Consider the following 11,437-nt stretch of genomic DNA (forward strand, 5'->3'; position numbering starts at 1 on the left):
AGGTGGAACCAGTGATGGCGGTTGACATCAACCACCACGGTAGTGAACTTTACTCTATCCAAGGAACAGAGTACGTGCCCAGTTGTTTCGGGCCTGTGGTGGCTTTATGGAAGATTTCTCAATCACATTACATCAGAGTGAGGAAAGGCTATGAAGGGGATGACAGTGCCAGAACCAGGTAGGAGTCTTGGGAAGAATAAGATTCCTGAGACAATCATATTAGAAAGAAGAATTATTTTATTGGCTAATGTAACTGAACCATTTACAGACAGACCCAGCCCAGCCTTGGCTTGATGTGGAGCTCAATAATGTTTCCAGCACCCTGTTCCCAGTTCTGCTTCCCCTGAGAATCTGCCTCACCTGAAGTAGGCTGACCTTGTGTAGGGAAGATGCCAGTAGCTCCAGCTTCATGGTCTTACACGCTCACACCACCAAGGCCAGGGGAAGAAGAGCATGTCCTTCAGAAGCTCCCACTGAAGCTTCTCAGATCTCTTTCAGCAGCTTCAGCAAACATTTCCTACTTCCACTGGATTATCTACTCCTCCTTGAATTTGTGCTAAGACCAGTTTGACTGTGGTATTCATCAGCTTTCTGTCACTGTGTGTCAGCTTTCCATCACTGTGACAAACTATCTAGGATAAATAATTTAAGAGGAGAAAATATTTATTTTGGCACATGATTTCAGAGGTTTCAGTTCATGCTTGCCTTGCCCATTTGTTTTCAGCCTGTGGCAGTGCAGTACATCACGGTGGCGAAGCACCCAATGAAGGAGATCTGTTCTCTTCATGGCAGCTGAGAGGCAAACAGCCAGAGAAAGAGACAGGGTTCCCGAGCCCCTTCAAGGCACACCGCCAATGGCCTAACTGCCTTCCATTAGGCCCCGCCTCCTAAAGTTCCACCACCACACAACAGCACACCTTCAACACATGGTCTTGGCAGAAGTTCCAGATCCAAACTATACTGACTGTGGCTCAGTTAATTTGGTTTTTATAACAAATTTCCACTGACTCAGTGACTTAAACAACAAATATTCATTTACCATGTTTCTTCAGCCTAGAAGTCTAAAGTCAGGGGCTCAGAATGGTCAGATCCTAGATGAAAGTAATCATCCTGATTATGTGCTCTTGTGGCCTTCCTTGGTGCAAGGAGAGATGGGGAGGGAAGAAAAGAGATGAGAGAGAGGAAGGAAGAGAATGAGAAGCTGAGGGAAGGGGAGAGAGAGATTGTTTGTCTTCCTCTTTTTATAAAAGCGTTAATCCCCAGCTTCTTTATCTCATCTAACCCTAAAAGCCCCATCTCTAAATACTATCACAGTGGGGATTAGGATTTTAGCATATTAATTTTGAAGGGACAGGAGTGGAGCGGCGGCTGCAGGGAGTCCCGCCCAGACTGAGGAACCTTCTTCCTGGACTGCTTACCAGGCCGGAACCCGCTGGACCGGTGAGTGGAGCAGTGGCGGCTGGAAATTGCGTCTAGCCTGAGGGAACTCTCTTCCTGGCCTGGGGACCAAGCCCTGATTCCCTGCCGGGTCCAGTGAGTGGGGCCACCACAAGGAACCCCATCCCAGACTGGCAGAATTCTCTCCTACACCTGGAACAACATTTGAAGCTCCAAAATACAAGAAGATGACAAAATGAAAGACCAAAATGCAATCTCAAACATCCAGCCCATCCCAAGAAAGCCTAGGAGCCATGTGCATAGAAGAAAATACATGCCACATAACTGAAATACCTGAAATAATAGTAACTGAAATAAAGAAGCAACTCTGGGAAGCCTTAAAGGAATTCAAACTAGAAATAATCTCTCAGGTAAAAGAAGAAATGATAAAAGAAATGAAGCAGATACTAAACATAGCTAAAGAAGATGCAGTTAAAAAATTGGAGGAACTAAACAAAAAGATAGAATCCCTGGATGAACAATAGAAGAAACAAACAGAATACATAAAACAGATGCAAAGAGATATACAGGAAATCAAAAACTCCATTGAAAGTTGTAAAAACCGCCTCAATGAATGTGAAGATAGAATCTCAGACCTCGTTGACAAGATTGCAGCCAGTGAACAGGAAAGAAAAGATCTTTTAAAAATAACAAGAAATCAGGAAATAACAATTCAACACCTGCAAGATGATGCAAAGAGAAACAACATAAGGCTGATAGGGATAAATGAAAAAGAAGGGGACAACATAAAGGATGTCAAGAGGATATTTAGAGAAGAAATAGCTGAAAATTTCCCAAACACGAGATTGGAAACTGATATCAAGATCAATGAAGCATATAGAACTCCAAATAGCCATAACCAAAATAAATATACACCCAGACATATAATAATGACCATCCCAGAAATCGAACAAAAGAATAGAATATTAAAGGCTGTCAGAGAGAAAAAACAGATGACCTATAAAGGAAAACCTATCAGAATCACAGCAGACTTCTCAGCACAAACAATAAAGTCAAGAAGAGCATGGAGTGAAGTATTTCAGATTCTAAAGGAAAATGATTTCCAACCTAGGCTGATGTACCCTGCAAAACTGTCCTTCAAAATCCGTGGAGAAATAAGATACTTTCATGACAAAGATCAGCTGAAAAACTTCATGATCACCAAGCCAACCTTGCAAAGAATACTGAAAGACAGCCTAGATACATTTAGGAAAAAAACACTAAACAAAGCAGACAATTAAACAGAGCAGAAAGATAAACATGCTACAGCAGGATAACATGTCAACAATAAACCAATATATAACAGTTCTAACTATTAATGTAAATGGTCTCAATGCACCAATAAACAGAAACAGACTGGCAGAATGGATCAAGAAACAACATCCAACCATATGCTGTCTACAAGAAACCCATCTAACCAAAAGAATACTCACAGACTGAAAGTCAAAGGATGGAAAACAACACTCCATGCAACAGGAACCCCTCCCCAAAAAAAGCGGGGGGAGCTATTCTGTTTGCAGACAAAGTGAACTTCAAACCAATAATGATCAGAAGGGATAAAGAAGGTCACCACATACTGGTTAGGGGAAAACTCCAAGAGGAAGAGATAACGATCTTAAATATATATGCACCAAACTCCAGAGCACCCAGTTATATAAAACAAGTACTAACAGAAATTAAAAACCAAATCAGCAGTAACACAATTCTAACAGGAGATCTTAACACAGGATTGACACCAATGGACAGATCAACCAGACAGAAAATCAACAAAGAAATAAAAGAACTGAATCACACCTGTGAACAAATGGACTTAGTAGACATATACAGAGTACTCCACCCAACAACAACAGAATACACATTCTTCTCAGCAGTACATGGTACATTCTCTAAAGTACACCGTATATTAACTCACAGAACATATTTAAATAAATGCAAAAGAGTTGAAATTATCCCTTGCATGGTATAGGACCATAGCGCTATGAAATTAGAAATTAATGATAAAAGATACTACAAAAATCCCACAAACACATGGAAACTGAATAACACACTCTTGAGTAATCAGTGGGTCACAGAGAAAATTAAAGAAGAGACTAAGCAATATCTACAAGAAAATGAAAATACAGATACAACCTACCAGAATCTGTGGGATGCAATGAAAGCCGTCCTCAGAGGAAAATTTATTGTACTGAGCTCCCACATCAGGAAAACAGAACAAATACAAATAAATAACCTGATGCTACATCTCAAACAGCTAGAAAAAAGAAGAGCAAGTCAAGCCCAAAGCCAAAAGAAGAGAAGAAACTATAAAAATCAGAGCAGAAATCAACGCAATAGAGACTAAGAAAACAATCCAAAGAATCAACGAATCAAAAAGTTGGTTCTTTGAAAGAATAAATAAAATCGATAAGCCCCTAGCCAAGCTTATTTTAAAAAGGGAAGAAAAAGCTCAAATTCATGCAATAAGGAATGAAAAAAGGAGAAACCACTACAGAGTCTATAGAAATACAGAAGATCATCAACACCATTTCGAAAACCTCTACTCTCAAAGGTTTGATAACACAGAAGAAATAGACAGATTCTTAGAAACATATGAAGTACCAAAGCTCAATAAAGAGGATGTAAAACTGCTGAATAACCCAATCTCTATCAATGAAATTGAACATGTAATTAATTCCTTACCTACAAAGAAGAGCCCAGGCCCACCAGATGGATTCACTGCAGAATTCTACAAGAAATACAAAGAAGACCTAATGCCTACACTCCTCAAACTTTTCAATGAAATTGAAAGGGAAGCAATCCTTCCTAAGTCATTCCTGGAAGCAAATATTACTCTAGTACCAAAACCTGAGAAAGACCCAACCGAAAAAGAGAGCTACTGACTAATCTCCCTAATGAACACAGATGCAAAAATCCTCAATAAAATATTGGCAAACAGGATGCAGCAAATCATCAAGAAGATTATACACCATGACCAAGTGGGATTCATCCCAGGCATGCAGGGATGGTTCAACATATGTAAATCAATAAATAAAATCCACCATATCAATAAAGCCAAAAGTAAGAATCACATGATCATTTCTATAGATGCAGAAAAAGCCTTCGATAAGGTCCAACATTCATTCATGATCAGAACTTTACAGAAAATTGGAATAGATGGTCTTTACCTTAATATAATAAAGGCCATCTACGACAAACCAACAGCCAGTATCATACTAAATGGCCAAAAGTTCAAAGCCTTTACTTTAAAATCAGGCACAAGACAAGGATGTCCTTTATCACCACTCCTATTTAATATAGTACTGGAAGTACTAGCCAGAGCAATTAGACAAGAGAGAAAAATAAAAGGGGTAAAGATAGGAAAAGAAGAAGTTAAATTGTCATTGTTTGCAGATGACATGATACTCTACATACAAGACCCCCTAAACTCCACTGAAAGACTCTTAGATATAATAAATAAATTCAGTAATGTAGCTGGATACAAAATCAATACTCAGAAATCAATAGCATTCCTATACACTAACAACAAAATCACAGAGAGAGAAATAAGAGAAGCCACACTCTTCACATTAGCAAGCAAAAAAATGAAATATCTAGGAATTACTCTTATGAAAGAAGTGAAAGACCTATACAGGGAAAATTATAATACACTGAAAAAAGAAATTGAAGATGATCTCAGAAAATGGAAAGACATCCCATGCTCATGGATAGGAAGAACAAACATTGTGAAAATGGCCATTCTCCCAAAACTGTTATATAGATTCAATGCACTTCCAATAAAAATACCATCAACATACCTTATAGATCTAGAGAAATCACTTCTAAAATTCATCAGGAACTAGAAGAGACCTAGAATATCAAAGGAAATTCTAAGCAGCAAAGGCAAGGCAGGAGGCATCACAATCCCTGACTTGAAGTTATACTAAAAAGCAACTGTAGTAAAATCAACATGGTACTGGAATCAAAACAGAGCCAAAGATCAATGGAATAGATTAGAAGACACAACCACAACTACAAACACACTCAACCACCTTATCTTTGATAAAGGAGCCAAGCAGGTTCGCTGGAAGAATGACAGTCTCTTTAATAAATGGTGTTGGAAAAATTGGCTCTCCATTTGCCGAAAACTAAAACTAGACCCAAGCCTATCACCATGTACTAATTAAAATCTAAATGGATCAAAGATATGAATATTAAAACAGAAACACTAAATCTATTGGAAGACAAATTAGGCAGAAACCTTGAAGACATAGGGGTAGGTAGAGAATTCATGAACAGGACTCAAACTGCACAGGAAATACTTCCCAGAATCAATAACAGGGACTACCTCTTATTAAAAAGTTTCTGCAAGTCAAAAAAAATCTCCAGCACAGTGAAAAGAAAACCCACAAACTGGGAAAAGATCTTAGTGAACTCCCCCTCAGACAAGGGACTTTTGTCTAAAACATACAAAGAATTAAAAAAAACTCAGACCCCCAAAATTCAAAGATCCAGTCCAAAAATGGGCATCTGAGATGAATATACAGTTCTCAGACGAAGAAATACAAATGGCAAATAATTAAATGAAAAAAAAATGTTCATCATTAGTCATTAGAGAAATGCAAATTAAAACCACACTGAGATTCCATCTCACTCCTGAAAGAATGGCCAGGATCAAGAAAACCAACAACAGCAAGTGCTGGAGAGGCTGTGGGGAAAAAGGAACTCTCCTACACTGTTGGTGGGAGTGTAGACTGGTATAACCTTTGTGGAGGTCAGTCTGGAGATTTCTCAAAAAACTGGGATTGGAAGTCCCATTTGTTCCAGCTATTCCACTTATAGGCATATTCCCAGAAGAACTGAAAGCATCATACCACAGTGATATATGTACACCTATGTTTATAGCAGCACAATTTCTAATCACCAGATCTTGGAAACAACCCAAGTGTCCATCAACTGAGGAATGGATAAAAAAGTTATGGTATTTCTATATAATGGAGTACTACTCTGCTATAAAGAAGGATCACATTGAGATATTTATCAATAAATGGGCGCAGCTTGAAACCATGCTCATAAGTGAAATAAATCAAACTCGCATCTATGAACACCGAATAGTTTCCCTAGTGTAGGAAATGATTCAAATATATAAAAGTATGTGATACCCATGATTCCCCATTATGTGGCCTTGAAGTCTTATAAAGTTTTCACTCATTAATTGGAATGGCTTTATTCTGGGCTGTTCGATATTATGGCCTGTGATGCAATGAACAGCCATTTTGAAGAAAACAAGACATCATAATAGCTAGTGCTCATTTAATACCGTCTTGTTTTAAAGCCCCACCAAACTATGGTTCTTCTGTCTCCATTGGTTTTATCATGTTGTATCTTGCTGGATATTACCATATGTGGTACTATAAACAAAAATTGTTATAGGCAAAGAGACAATATAGAAACCATTGTTCATTTTTCTGTTAGCTGGTTCTAAATACTCTACAATGCTTTCATCTACTTGAATGGTGTTACCCTGTCTTAATATGTTTGATGCTATAGCATATGAAGTTATATTCAAATATTTCAAAGAAAGACACTGTGGTAACTACTATTAAGTCGGGTTATTTGGTGGTGAAGCACTAGGTTGCTGAAACTGTCATGCTTTGACCTGTATTGTTATGGTGTTAAGCCCTCTTTTATCTCAACCTCTCCCTTATTCATTTAAAAATTATTTAATTTTTTTTTCTTTTTTAAACTAAGGGGAAAAAAATCAAAAAAACTAGCAGGGTATATTATAGTAACCTTCTTGATTTCCTATTAACTTGATTTGAAGTCCTGTAATACTCCCACTATCTTGTTCTGACTGATTAGACTCTGTTCCGCTCTGTATGATAGTATTAAGTATCAGAGTATAGGAAATTACTTTGAAGGCAATAAGATTCACTTGATGCCCATTCTGGTGTGACTATTATCCTCTTTTGACGTTCTGTAAGGTTTACAATGTTTAGGTTTTATTGGACTTGTTCTCTACTGTTTTGTTCAATTTTATTATACCTAATGAGATGGACAATTCTTCTTAAGGAAGCAAGACGCATTATGGTAACCATTGTTAATAACCTTGTACTCTGTTTTTACATCATGTGCTATGTCTATCCTTGGTTTTGACTGACAGCTTTGTTTTATCATGTTTGATTTTATTCTCTTACAAAAAAAAGTAATAAGATCTATGGGAGCAATAAAACCCAAAATGTGTAAATTTGTTGTAATAAAGAGAAGGAAAAAAAAAGTGCCCAAAAGGATACAACAGCAAGTGTGTTTAGGTGTGTTAAATAGCTGACCATATTAATATTTTTGATTGGATCATTGAACACAGCTATTTGCAGTCTCACTATTTGAATGTTCACTTTGTATGCTTTGATCCTGTGACCTGAATCACTGTTTCAAAGACGATAGTGTGTAATCTATTAATTGGTGATATCTTACTGTTTTTTTTCTTTTGTAGTTCTATATTACTTGTACCCTTATACTGTTTTGCTTTGTTCTGTTTTTTTCTCTTTTTCCTTTTAAATAAAAAAAAATTTTGAAGGGACACACACATTTAGTCCATAGTGGATTGGGTACATTGAGGGCTTTAGGCAATCAAGACACTGCTACACATGGAGATTTGTGTCAGAAATAGGAGCCACATTCATACTATAACTTGACAGTGGGGATGGAGTGGTGTCTCCAAAGGGATATTGAGCGACTGTTTTACCTGACAGTAGTAAATCAACATGGTGAGAGCTAACCTCAAAGATGACCACCAAGGATCCTCTCATTAGACTACTAACACACACCCCTCATGATCCATGAGCCCAGCAGAATATAGCAGAGGTTGGAAATTAGGTTTTAAAAGACAGTGGCTTCCCTCACCCCTCCTTCATTTCCTCCCACCCAGAACCTGGGGAGAAGCCAGCTTCCATGCCATGATGCATAGGCAACTTATGGAGAGGCTGACGGAAGCCTCCAACCAACAGCCGTGAGGCTGGGTCCCCTGCACACACATGGGGAGGTATGGAAACAGGTTCTCCAGCCCCACTGGTACCTGGAAGTGACTGCACCCCTGGAAGTCAACATGACCACAATATGGTAAGCAACGCTGAGCCAGAACCACCAGCTAAGCTCCTCCTAGACCCCAAACCCCAGAAACTACATGAGTTAATATATGTACCTTGTTTTTAACAGCTAAATTTTGGAGAAATGTGTCACACCACAATAGATAACGAGGAAGAAAAAAAAAAAAAAAACAGTAGAGCATTAAGCCAGTTCAGGTGTGATGGCTAATTCTGGTGTCCACCTGGCTGGCTGGAGGGATGCCTAGAGCACAGACAAAGCATTACTCTTAAGTATATCTGTGAGGGTGTTTGCAGAAAAGACTGATGCAAGGATCAGCTCTGTGTGTGAGGGTACTATCCACTCCGCTGGAGGACTGATAGACCAGGAAAATGGAAGAAGCAAGAGTGTTTTTTGGTTCTTCCTCTGGACACAGGGTGAGATCTCTGTGCTGTCAGCCTTGGATATCAAACCGCGAGGTCTCTACCCTTTGGGCTCTGGGACTTGCACTACTGGCCCTTTGGGCCTTTGACCTGGGACTTGGAGGTGCACTGTTGGCCTCCTTGGCTCTGGATTAAGCCATATTATTTTTCTTGGATTAAGCCATGTTATTAACTTCTCTAACCTTCCAGCCATGAACAATTTATTACGAAATATCTTAGCCTTTGTGATCATGTGAAATAGTCTCCTTGTTAAGTTCCTTTTTCTACACATAAATATATCAGTTCTCTTTTTCTGGCAAACCCCAACTATTACACAAGGGACTGAGGGGGACATGGAGAAGGAAAGGGACAAATTGGAGAAATACTGAGAAGATAGATTATAACAACTCAGTGATCACTGGACAGGTAGGGAGGGGGAAGATAAGAATCCAATTTCACTTCCAGACTGTGGAATGGATGCATATTATGAGTGCAATAGAGAACACAGTGAGAAAGAACAGATAACGTCCAAGAGCTTGTGAACAAAAGTAATCCAGTTCATTGAGCTGGAAATACCTGGGACAACCTGGATAGAAATATTTCTGAATGCACCAGGCTGGCTGTCCCTCCCAGCAGGCAGCCAGCAGGCAGTAGGATGCATGAGTCTAAAGCATAGAATACAACGAAAAGCCAGAGAAGGTTTTGAAACCAAGTGGAAAAATATTCCTACATGGGTGTTTGACTCCAGAAAAACAAATGAAGTCACCTGGGTTGGTTGAAGCAAAGATATGAAGGGGATTTTTGTGAAGGTTAAGAATGTATTAGCTTTAAAATGGGAGACTTCTGCTGACCAATCAAGAGAGTTGCCTGAGTGCAGAAGAGCCTGAGCACACAGAGTAGATGAGAGTTGAGGGGAGACTAGCTGGCCAGAGGCTCATGATCAGACCCAAAACCAAGGACTACAGGATGGTGATTTATCTGCTTAGAATTCAGAGAGAACCCTGGCATGATCAGCTTGCGCTTGTTCACTTTTTGTTTGGTGAATTTGCATTTTATCAATGTGCTTCATTCTACAAATTAGTCCCCTAATACACGTGCTTCACCACATTTTACATCTGATTTCACATGCTCCTTCTGGTGGCTGTTAAGGGCAAGTGTGTTCTTTGTGTTTTATTCAAGAAGATGTTTCTTTTTCATGGCTGACATCAGGAATAGAGTCACCACAGCTCAAAGGTATCTGCCCTTCTCTAAGTCCCAGGAGCCCTTCGTGCTTATATCTCTCCCCTATCAGTGATGGCAGGCTGCCTTTGAGTATAATTATTTGTGGGCAGGCTCTACATGCTTTGCTGTCAGTCTTATTTTATAAGTCTCCTCATCCCTCTCAGAGAGAAGCTCAGTTTCCTGCTCACAGTAAGTTGCGGGCAGGTGCAAAAGCCAGCTTATGTGGAACATCACTTGAACAGGCTGCTCACCACCCACTCTCTGTTCTTAGAGAATGGCACATCCTGTCCTCATGGTTAAAGTCTTTCGGCCACTATGTGGCTTCTGCTTGAAGCTGCCCTCTAGCTATTACTAGTGGGCTCACCATGGATTAGTGAGGTTCCCTCTCTGTGCCAGAAATTTGAACTGAGAAATTCAAAACTGAGGCAGCTTAATGGCCACATTTCAGAAGCAAGTCAGCTTCCATCTCTGGCTAAAGTATACGAAGCTGTGCTGGTGCTGGCACCTCCTAAAACCAAGTTGTCCAAACCTCCTGGGTCTCATGAGCTTCCCCCAGCACCTTGTACTGATTTCTTCTTTTTACCTACACTAGATCAAGTCGGTCTCTATAACCTACGAGGAAAGTAGTTTCAACATGATCCAGTGCTAGCAATAAAAGGGTAGGTCTATCATTAAGGACTTAGAAGTGTCTCATGAAATCCAAGGGCAAGAATGCACCAGGCCTGAGAACTGGTTTGAAACAGGAAGTAGGAACTGTTAGGAACTTGGGACTACACATTTTTTTCTACCGTGTGTGTGTGTGTGTGTGTGTGTGTGTGTGTGTGTTTTAATTTCACTTGCTTACATGTTACAACTTGTCTTTCTCTGTTTCTCTATTCATATAGAAGACCATGCCCTATCACCCAGATTTTATCACCCTTGCTTTAACATTAAATCCCAGAGTGAAAAGGCAACCCTTTAGTACCAGTTCTAAATTCTCCGCAGAAGAAAATTCGATGACCTCACTTTGGGCCAGGCACCAACCCTGGTCCAGTCAGAGGGGATGAGATCACATGGCATAAACATGGCTGCCAAAAAGCCCGGTGCTTAGACAGGGATGGTGAGTTAAGAGAGTCACAGTCAACTAGGCTGGCATCCCAAATGGTGAATACAAAAAGAGCTCGACTTCAAAATTGTCCAAATTCAATTAGACACTAAAGTCCAACCTCTAGCTGCCTACCAACTTCCACCAGAGCAGAGCAAGCCAACTTATCTGTCTTCCAGACATGTGAGACCATCTTATCTGCCCAAGTCATGCC

This window comes from Cavia porcellus, unplaced genomic scaffold (genome assembly GCF_034190915.1).
Source record: "Cavia porcellus strain 051 isolate PalLab524CR breed Dunkin Hartley unplaced genomic scaffold, mCavPor4.1 scaffold_31, whole genome shotgun sequence".
NCBI lineage: Eukaryota > Metazoa > Chordata > Mammalia > Rodentia > Caviidae > Cavia > Cavia porcellus.